The sequence below is a fragment of the Mustela putorius genome, unplaced genomic scaffold (assembly GCF_011764305.1).
Source record: "Mustela putorius furo isolate JIRA1106 unplaced genomic scaffold, ASM1176430v1.1 tig00000095_pilon_pilon_pilon, whole genome shotgun sequence".
Classification (NCBI taxonomy): Eukaryota; Metazoa; Chordata; class Mammalia; order Carnivora; family Mustelidae; genus Mustela; species Mustela putorius.
The window spans coordinates 36,154,783-36,166,178 of NW_025421280.1; the positions used below are offsets into that span (position 1 = coordinate 36,154,783).

General features: G+C 45.6%; 1 long non-coding RNA gene across 1 annotated transcript; it reads left to right on the plus strand.

Annotated features, from left to right (window-relative positions):
- Positions 1-18: 18 nt before the first annotated feature.
- Positions 19-1,359, plus strand: LOC106003678. Its single transcript, XR_001176312.2, has 3 exons — positions 19-235; positions 790-896; positions 1,318-1,359. It is a non-coding gene; the product is annotated as an uncharacterized LOC106003678 (long non-coding RNA).
- Positions 1,360-11,396: the final 10,037 nt, after the last annotated feature.

The following is an 11,396-nucleotide window of genomic DNA, read 5'->3' on the forward strand; positions in this document are numbered from 1 at the left end:
CCTGAAGTGACTGTCCCCGTGCGCCTGCCGGCCAGGAGGAGAAGGTAGGGGGCGGGGGCGAGCGGCGGGGGACGGCCAAATTCCTCCCAGCGCAGGACTGAGGAGCTTGGATTTGATCCATTGGGAGCTAGGGAGCCATGGGAAGACCGCGAGAGACTGTCCCGATGGGATTTGTGTGTTTCGAAGAGCCTTGGGTGGAAACTAGGAAGACTGATGCTCGTGTCCCAGTGTTTGGGTGAGGTTCCAATACCCTGGCTCTTTCCTACCACAGGATCTTGGCACAAGCTGTCCCATCTTTCTGAACTGTTCTTCCCTGCACATGTTCCCATGGGCGACCTCTATTCCGGATGACTCGATCTGTGTGTTCCCAGCTCTAAGGGCTTAATGCGGCCCGCCTCCAGCCTCTCTCTTTCCCATTGCTCTGTTTTATTAACTTGATAGCTACTTTCGTTATCTGAAAGAAAAAAGAATCTCTGTCCTTTGTTTACTTGCTTGCCGTCTATCTCTGCCTCCAAAGTGTCAACACCATAGGACAGGGAACTGATTGATTTTGGTCACTGCTTCATCCGGGGGCCCTGGCACACAGTAGGTGCTTAATAAATGTTTGTTAATTTTTTTGAACTACTTAAATTTTTTTCGTTAAAGTAGAACACGTGCCCAACATGGGGCTTGGACTCCCAACCTTGAGATCAAGAGTTGCATTTTCTCCTGCCTGAGCCATCCAGAGACCCCTGTTGAATGATTTTTAAAATAAGATTGAATTCTTTACCCATTTCCCGATTCATTTAGCATTTATTGAGCACCTAACCTACACCAGGCACTGTGCGGGTCCCTGAGGGGTCACAATGCCTGCCATCCTGGGCCACAATGCTGAGAGGCAGAGAGAGACTTTCAAGGTAATGTTTATGGTAAGAGGGTGACAGAATGGATGGGAGGAAAAGGGAGGGGCAAATCCCTGACTTTCAGGGTTCAGGGAGGCAGCCTGCGGTGGGGACACTTCGAGAATTGTGCTCCAAATGGGATAAACTACACAGGCAAAGGAGAAGTACAAAGCTTCACAGATGGGGAGCTCACGGTACTTCTAGATTCATCTGTCTTGTTCGTCCCAGTGCCAGTCTGCTTTAACTACTGTAGCTTCAGGATACGGCTCCATATCTGCTAGTCCTCTTTTTACAAAATTCCTGGCATTTTTCCATTGTCTTTTTTTTTCCCCCTAGATTTTTCTTTCCCCCTGTAGATGTCAGTTGAGTTTCCCATGAAAACGCCATTGGAAATTTAAAAGTTTTTTTTTTAAGATTTTATTTATTTATTTGACAGAGACAGAGAGCAAGTAGGGGGAGCAGCAGGAAGAGAAAGAGGGAGAAGCCGGCTCCCTGCTGAGCAGAGGCTCTATCCCAGGACTGCAAGATCATGACCCGAGCCAAAGGCAGACGCTCAACCAACTGAGCCACCCAAGAGTCCATGAATGTATTTTTATTGTGAAATAAAGTGCATACACACACAGAGTCTGATCCAGGAACCCACACAAAACAAATATATTGCCTCTGGAGGTACTGAAGAGGACATTCCCAACCAGGGGTAATTTTGTTCTTAGGGGACACCGAACAATATCTGGGAGACACTTTTGGATTGTCATGGGGGGGGAGGGGGGAAGAGCTGTTATTGTCATCTAGTGGGTGGAGGTCAGGGATGTTGCCAAACATCCTGTGATACACAAAGCACCCCCCCCCCCAAGAATGATCTGGCCTGAATGTCAAAAGAGCTGAGTTTGAGAAACCCAGCTCGCAGGTGAACATCATGATAACCCCCACCCTGGTCCACATGTAGCATGTCATCAGCAACCCCAGAAGTCCCTCCATGCCCCACGTCCCGGTCCCAGTGACTCTTCTCTCCACAAAGTAACCAACTGTTGTGACTTTGATAATAATCCCTGCTTTGTGTTTTTGAATAGTCTGTCACCCAAGCAGGGTCTGCAAACATGGTAGTTTTGTCTTGCACATCCAAAAAGGAAATGATATGTCTTTTAAGTCTCTTTTAATTCGCAGTGTTCCCCGTCACCCCATTCCTTCCCTTCCAATAAATCAATCGCTTAACTCATGCTGTTTGTTCTGGAGCATTTCCCAGGGTCCGGGTGTTGCTGATCCCACACTGGCGTCCCTCTGTCCTCCACATTCCCTGCAAATTGGCAGCTGGGTCTGGAACTGGGGTCAGACTCAGGTTTACTCCTTTGGCACAACTATGGGGTGTGCTCGGGTCTCCCACCAGAACCCCCACATTCTGATGGTCTCTCCTGCGTGGGGCTAGCAGCTGCTGACGTAGCGGTTCTCTGGGGTTGCACCATGGTGGTGTCCTCCTAACCTCTCTTTCTCACTAACAAGCTAGAATTCTTCCCTTGCCAGATGCTTCTCCTTGCATCCCATTTGGCTACCCAGGGGCATGTTCATAGAAGAAAGGCAAGACAAGTGTTTGATTCTTTTTCCCTTCATATATCACTTTTCAAAATAATGAACTGAGTCCCCATCATCCTCTGAAGGTGATGAATTAGGTTGTTGTTGTTGTTTTTCTGAAGATTTTATTTATTTTATTTGACAGACAGAGATCACAAGTAGGCAGAGAGGCAGGCAGAGAGAGAGAGGAGGAAGCAGGCTCCCCGCTGAGCAGAGAGCCCCATGTGGGGCTCGATCCCAGGACCCTGAGATCAGGACCTGAGCTGAAGGCAGAGGCTGCAACCCACTGAGCCACCCAGGCGCCCCGAATTAGGTTTTTTTTTAAAAAGTTGGGCCACCTGGGTGGCTTAGAGCTCAGTGGCTCAGCTCTCTCTGTCAAATAAATAAATAAAATATTTTTTCAAAAGGAAATCTTTATACAAAACGGATGAACACAGAGGAAGGGAAGGAAAAATAAAGTAAGATAAAAACAGAGAGAGAGGCAAACCACAGGAGACTCTTAATAATAGAGAACAAACTGAGGGTTGCTGGAGGGGGGTGGGGGATGGGCTAGAGGGGTGGTGAGCATTAAAGGAAGACGCTCGTTATGATGAGCACTGCGTGTTCTGGGTAAGTGATGAGTCACCAAATTCTACTCCTGATACCAATGTTACTGTATACATTAACTAACTTGAATTTAAATAAAAACTTGGAGAAGGAAAAAAATAAAAATAAAAAAGTCATCATGAGCTTATTAGTTTAAACACATCATGTTTCAATCCATTGTGGTTTTCCTCTCTGCTAGGTCCACGTGGCTAGCGGGAGCCTTTGCAGGTTGGGACCTGGGTAGCTCATTTGGTTAAGTGTCTCTCTGGTTCGGATCATGATCTCAGGGTCCTGGGATGGAGCCCAGAGTGCGGCTCCCTGCTCACCTGGGAGCCTGCTTCCCTCTCTTCCTCCTCCCCTCCCCCTTCTTTTTTTTTTTTTTTTTAAAGATTTTATTTATTTATTTTTATTTATTTGAGAGAGAGACAGTGAGAGAGAACATGAGCGAGGAGAAGGTCAGAGGGAGAAGCAGACTCCCCATGGAGCTGGGAGCCCGATGTGGGACTCGATCCCGGGACTCCAGGATCATGACCTGAGCCGAAGGCAGTCGTCCAACCAACTGAGCCACCCAGGCGCCCACCCCCTCCCCCTTCTTGTGCTCACTCAGGCTCTCTCTCTCAAATAAATAAATAAAACCTTTAAAATAAAATAAAATGTCTATAGTGGCCTTTGATAGGGCTCTTGCTCTCTCCATGACCAGATGTTCCAGGCTCATTTCAGACACCTTCTGCCCCTCACCTGCATCAGATAGAAACTCCAAAAAACTCTAGGTTTTTTGGTGGGAAGTTCTATTAGTTTGGGTGCTAGGAATGTTTATTACTAGGTTGGTAATTGTGACCAGACTTTATAGTGAACAAAGTTGGGGGGAATATATATTATATTTTACATATACATATGTACTGTGCATACAATATAACATATTATGATATATAATTCATAATATACATAATAATCACAGTATACATTGTACAATATCATAAGACACTATCAATAGAGTGAAAAGACAACCCACAAATGGAAGAAAATATTGCAAATCATATGCCTGATAAGGAATTAATATCCAGAATATATGAAGAATTCCTACAACTCAACAAGCAATTCAAAAAAAACGAACAATTTAAAAATGGGCAAAGAACTTCAGTATATGTTTCTCCAAAGAACTAGCAGTAGTCACCCTTCCTATCCACCGTTTCACTTTCTATGTTTTTTGGGGAGGAGGGAGGGGGGTTTTCTTTGTAGTAGGAGGAGGGGGAAAAGGTTTATTTATTTATTTTACTTTTTAAAGTTATCTCTACACCCAATGTGGGTTCCAACTCATGACCCTGAGATCAAGAGTCACACGCTCCACCTACTGAGCCAGCCAGGAGCCCCAATGCTTTACGTAGTTTTAGTTACTTGTGGTCATCCATGGTCAGGAAGCCAATGATCCTCCCGCATGGTGACGTCAAGAGTAGCCTAGCACTGGGGCACCTGGATGGCTCACTGGAAGCCTCTGCCTTCAGCTCAGGTCATGATCCCAGGGTCCTGGGATTGAGCCCCACATCGGGCTCTCTGCTCAGCAGGAAGCCTGCTTCCCTTCCTCTCTCTGCCTGCCTCTCTGCCTACTTGTGATCTCTCTCTCTCTCTCTCTGTGTCAAATAAATAAATAAATAAAATCTTAAAAAAGAAAAAAAAAAAGAGTAGCCTAATACTATGTCAAAATGCTGACATCATTCACCTCACTTCACCTCATGACTTAGGCGATTTATCATCTCACATCATCACAGGAAGACGGGTGAATACAGCACAATAACATACTTTCAGAGAGAGCGAGACCCCAGTGACATGACTTTTATTAGAGTATATTGTTATAATTGTCCTATTTTATTATTTGTTACTACTGTTAATTTCTTACTGTGCCTAATTTATAGACTATGTCATAGGTATATATGACTGGGGGGAAACATAGTATTTATAGTATATAAATGTAAACACAGTATATGTGTATATAGGGTTCAATATATTCCACTGGGGTCCACGGAAGTCTTGGAACATGTGCTCGTGGAAAAGGGGGGAAGACCGTACACATTACAATGCTGTACGAGCACACAAGAAAATGTCCAACATCACTAGTTATCAGGGAAATGCACATCAAAACTGCGATGAGATACCCTTCATGCCCACGAGAATGGCTATTATCAAAATAAGCATTGGCAAGAATGCAGAGAAGTCTGAACCCTCCTCCGTTGCTGGTGGGAGTGTAATCGGATAGAGCCACCTTGGAAAAAGATTTGGTGGTTCCTCTAAAAGCTAAACATTGTTTTTTCCAGATTCCTAACACCATTCCTGGTAGGAAATGGGGCACTTCTCTGTGCCATCCTGTCCAGCTGAGGCTTGAGCTGGAAGAGGCTTGAGAAGAGAGGGGGGCCTCCTGGTCACTCCGGGACTCACGTGAACCTCTTGGGAGCCACTTCAGCCCCTTTGCCAGATCTAGGGCCTCCTGGAAACTGCAGAGCAGCCCACACCCCAGCGTGGAATGTCCAGCTGCCCCAGAGTGGCTGTGTCGGCCCCGCAGCACTCACTCCTCCCAACGTGAGAGCTGATGGGCGCCAGGTGGGAGTCTGGAAGGGCAGGATCCTTCCATCCACTCTCCAGTCTCAGCCACCCCGCCTCCTCCCCAGACTCCGAATCCAGCTGATCCACAGCCTGTTGGTTGCCTCACCTGAAAAGCTCTGGAATCCTTGTCTGGTTAACCCAGGACCCCATCACGCCAGGCTTCGCTGCCCTCCAGCCCCCCCGCCCCCAGCTTTGAACAATTTGTACATTTCAGCAGGCAGGAGTGGTGCTGGAGCTTCTCTCTTTCTGCTGCGACTCCTTCTCAGCCTGGCTGAAAGTTACAGAAGTGTGTGTTGCCTTTTTACTCTGTACATTTCACATGCATGTTAAAAGCAGGCTTTGGGGTACCTGGGTGGCTCGGTCTGTTAAGCATCTGCCTTCAGCTCCAGTTGTGATCTAGAAGTCCTGGGATGGAGCCTGGAGTCGGGCTCCCTGCTCGGTGGGGAGCCTCCTTCTCCCTTTGCCTGCTGCTCCCCTTGCTTGTGCACTCTCTCTCTCGCTCGCTCTCTTTCAAATAAATAAAATCTTTATTTTAAAAAAAGCAGCCTTTTGTCCTTATTCAGTATTTATTTAAAACAATCTTGAAGTAACCAATCTGGACAATGATGCAGGCAAGAAACTAGCGGGTGAAAGTTTGAGGACAAACAGTATCATTGCGTAGCTTCCATGTATCTGCTTAGAGGATACATATTGATTACAAAGGAGAGAATTTTAAGGCTGCGGAGAAACAGAAGGGATCTGAACCATGTGACTGTAGTTACAATGGCTGGTAATGGAGAGTATCACGCGCTTCCTGATACGGCGCACAGAGGACACACCATCACCTGGGCAGCGTTCTTCCCAAAGATGCAGAACCCGGATCTAATCATGAGGAAAAGTCAGACAAACCCAAACAGGGACACACTATGAAATGACTGGCCTATGATCTCCAAAAATGTCACCGTCACGAAAGACAAGTAAAGGAGGTCGAGGAGGAAGAATGTTCCGGGGAAAGGAAGTTAAAAGGGCAGTGGAGTGCCCCAGTGGCTCAGTCGGTTGAGCATCTGATTCTTGATTTTGGCTCAGGTCCTGATCTCAGGGTTGTGAGATCAAGCATCACGTTAGGCTCTGCACTGAGCGTGCACCCTACTTGGGATTCTCTCTCTCTTCCTCTCCCTCTACCCCTTACTCACCCCCAACTCTCTCTCTTTCTCTCAAATCAATTAATTAATTAATTTAAAAAGCAGGGGATGTGGCTGCCACATGGTCCACATGATCCTGGATTAGACCAGAGAGCAGAAAATGAACATTGTTCTAAAGGATCTTACTGGATGATTGATAAAATTTCAACACGGGGGCGCCTGGGTGGCTCAGTGGGTTAAGCCTCTGCCTTCAGCTCAAGGTCATAATCTCAGGGTCTTGGGATCGAGCCCCGCATCAGGCTTTCTGCTCAGCAGGGAGCCTGCTTCCCTCTCTCTCCGCCTGCCTCTCTGCCTACTTGTGATCTGTCTCTGTCAAATAAATAAAACATTTAAAAAAATTTTCAACACGGTCTGTAGTTTAAGGAGCAGCATCATATCAATATTAGGTTTCCTGATTGTGATGATTGTACCATGGTTGTACAAGCAAAGTTTTGTAACTGGAGCCAGTTCTGTTACCCAGGGGACATCATGGGGGGCGTGTGCTCCTGACATCCAGTGGGTGGAGGCCACAGAGGCCAAAAATTCTACCATACATTGGGCGGTCCCCCACAGCAAAGAATTCTCCAGCCCACTTGTCAACAGTGACAAGGCAGAGAAACCCTTTGTAAGAGAGTGTCTTTCTTATCAGAGAATGCAGATGGGCGGATAAGATGGGGTCTTATCTGGGACTAGCTCTCTAAACCTTTAGGAAAAAAAAATTGTGTGTTTCTAACTAGACCCCACCTTTCTCTCTCTCTCTTTCTCTCTCTCACCATGGACCCTCTTTATGTTCCCTACACACATCAGCCACATTCCTTCCTCGGGGCCTCTGCCCTGGCTATTCCCTCTGCCTGGAATGCTCTTCCCCCCCCAGATACCTGCTTGACTTACCTCTCTATTTAAAATCGCGAACATCGTGGGGGAGCTGGGTGATGGACATCGGGGAGGGTATGTGCTATAGTGAGTACTGTGAACTGTGTAAGACGGATGAATCACAGACATGTATCCCTGAGACAAATAATACATTATATGTTAATAAAAAAAAAAAAGGAAAGAAAGAAATTGCAAGCCCCCCCTCTATTCCAATAACTCCCTTCCTGGATTTATTTTTCTCCCTAGTATCCCTCATCATGTAATATGCTATATATTTCCCTTCCTTATCTTGTTTATCATGTCCCTGAGACACAGTTATTGTGCCACGTCCTTGTTTAGGACAAGGACCTTTGTGCCCATGACGAGGCACACAGTAGGTTCTCAATAAATGTTGGATGTATGGCCTAAAAGAAGGAGGAGGAGGAAGAGGAAAGTTGCTGTTCATCATCTCCACATCTCCCCCTTGGACTACTCCTCTGGATCTCTCATCTCCTAGGCCAAGCCCCCCCGAGGCCACCTCGGTCGCCCCCGCTGCCTTCCGGAGTCGCACAAAAGGGGTGCCTGGAGCACCTCACCTCCCTCGGGTCTGGAAGAGCGGGAATGGGAAGCCCAAGGGCTGCTCTCGGGTCCGCCACCAGGGGGCGCTTCCCTCCGGCCAAATCCCGGGCTGGGGCGCTTGTGCGCTGAGTATCTGCGAAGAAGTTTCCCTTCCGAACAAAAAAGGGCAACTTAGATTTTTCTTATTGTTATTAAAAAACTAACTTCTAAAAATTAACATATTCATTACAGATATTTAGGAAACTAAAGAGAAAGACAAAAATTGCTGCCATAGCCCCCCCCCCAACTCAAAATGAGATCTACCAGCATATTTTACTTTGATCACCATGTGCTCACTCTAAAATTTTTATTTTAACTTTTATTTTGGAGAATTTTAAACAAACAAATAAAGAAATGTACTTCATGCCACTAAACTGTACACTTAAAATGGTTAAAATGGTAAATTTTATGTTACGTATCTTCTCCCATAATGAAAAAAAATCTGTATATATCATAAACCAGGTTATCAACTCAATCCTGCTTCGTCTCCTTTCATTTCCTACTTCCTTCACAATTGGATTCTTTTTTTTTTTTTTTAAGATTTTATTTATTTGCGAGGGGGAGAGCAAGAGAGCACAAGCTGGGGGCTGCCAGAAGGGGAGGGAGAATCAGGCTCCCCACTGAGCAGGGAGCCCTACTAGGGGCTAGACCTCAGGACTCCAGCCAGGATCATGACCCCAGAGGAAGACAGTCACTTAACCTACTGAGCCACTCAAGCACCTCTAGCCACTTTAATTTTTTTTTAAAGATTTTACTTATTTATTTGACAGAGAGAGATCACAAGTAGGCAGAGAGGCAGGCAGAGAGAGGGGAAGGGAAGCAGGCCCCCTGCTGAGCAGAGAGCCCGATGCGGGACTCGATCCCAGGACCCTGAGATCATGACCTGATCCGAAGGCAGTGGCTTAACCTACTGAGCCACCCAGGCGCCCTAGTCACTTTAATTTTAAAAGGCAAAGCCGGGGTGCCTGGGTGGCTCAGTGGGTTAAAGCCTCTACCTTCAGCTCAGCTCATGATCCCAGGGTCCTGGGATTGAGCTCTGCATCCAGCTCCCGGCTGGGAGCCTGCTTCCCCCTCTCTCTCTCTCTGCCTGCTTGTGATCTCTCAGTGTCAAATAAATAAATAAAATCTTTAAAAATAAAGGGAAATAAGGTGGAATGTATTGTAATCATTTCATTTTAACTCAGCATATCCAAAATTTAGTTATTCCAACACACAATCAATATCAAAAATTAGTGAGGAATGCCCAGGTGACTCAGTCAGTTAAGCATCTGCCTTTGGCTCAGATCATGATCTTGGAGTCCTGGGATGGAGCCCAACATCAGGATCTGCTTCTCCCTCCCCCCCCAACCCCCCACATGCTCTCTCTCACTATCATTCTCTCTTTCCAATAAATAAATACAAATTTTTTTAGGGGCGCCTGGGTGGCTCAGTGGGTTAAAGCCTCTGCCTTTAGCTCAGGTCATGATCTCAGGGTCCTGGGATCGAGTCCCGCATCGGGCTCTCTGCTCAGCAGGGAGCCTGCTTCCTCCTCTCTCTCTCTGCCTGCCTCTCTGCCTACTTGTGATCTCTGTCTGTCAAATAAATAAATAAAATCTTTTAAAAAATCCTTTTTTAAAAAATAGTCATATATTTCACACTCTTCTCTTTTCTTTTTTCTTTTTCTTTTTCTTTTCTTTTCTTTTTTAGCCAAGTCTTCCAGCTCTGGTTTGTTGCTTCGAGCACATCTCAACTTAGACCAGCCACACTTCCAGGGCTTGTACGCCACTGGTAACTCATTGTTATTATTTTGGACAATGAATGAACTCTGGATGTTTTTTCATCTTCAAGTTTGATTTTTCAGCAGGGCGACTTTATCAGTGGCGATGCACACTTTCATTTAGTGGTCCACGCTTCCTCTCTTCTGTGACATAGCATCAGTAAATATCCTAGTGAATGAATGAATGTGCCCACAGAAAACTTGCCGGAGGTCATTCATCTGCTTGTGTGTCTCTCACCAGCGTCCTTTCTTGTAAACATGTTTAAAAAGAGGAATTGGAGGGGTACCTGGGTGGCTCAGGGGGTTGGACCTCTGCCTTCTGCTCAGGTTATGATCTCAGGGTCCTGGGATTGAGCCCTGCATCAGCCTCTCTGCTCAGCAGGGAGCCTGCTTCCCCCTCTCTCTCTGCCTGCCTCTCTGCCTACTTATGATCTCTCTCTCTCTCTCAAATAAATAAATAAAGTCCTTTAAAAAAAAAAAAAAGGAAAGAGAAATTGGAATGCCACCAGTTACGCAGTTTGGATTTTTCATTTAACACACCTTACATTTTTTTCCCCAGGTCCCTAATGCTTCCTTAAACCAGCTTGCAGTTTGAAAGTATGTTGCACTCAAGGTCTTTCCCCCAATTTTGGAACACTTAGGTCGTTTCCTGAGTGTTACTGTTGCAACAAATCATTGTTTCAGGAGGTGGTGTAGCTAGTGTGTTAAAATGTTCTGGCTTAGGGGGCTCCCGGCTGGCTCAGTCCGAGAGCACCCTGCTCTCGATCTTAGGATCCCGAGTTGGATGCCGACTCTACTTCACGTGTAGAGATGATATTTTTTAAATGTTGTTGTTTGAGTCAAATATTTATGCATAAAAATAAAACCATAAATTCTCAACCAAAAACTGGAGAATTATCCTGCAAAAGTAAGATTTTCTGAGACTTAAAACCCAGAAATTTAAAAAAAAAAGTTTCTTCTTTCTCACACAGAAATAAAACTTCTCTATGGCAAATAATATATTCAGAGCAGGCAGCTGCTCTTTCTGACCCTGGGTTCTGTCCCCATGTTTAATAAAATCTCCTTTTTGCACCAAAAAAAAAATTATATATGTGTGTGTGTGTATACACACATATATGCATGTGTGTATATATATACATATTTACATATACATATATATATAAATATATATATATTTTTTTCAAAGCAAAGAGGCACCTGGCTGAGTCAGCTGATAAAGCAAGCGATTCTTTTTTTTTTTTTTTTTTCATTTATTTGACAGAGATACAGTGAGAGAGAGAACACAAGCATGCGGAGTGGGAGAGAGAGAAGCAGGCTTCCCACCGAGCAGGGAGCCTGACACAGGGCTCGATCCCAGGACTCTGGGACTGTGACCCAAGCCAA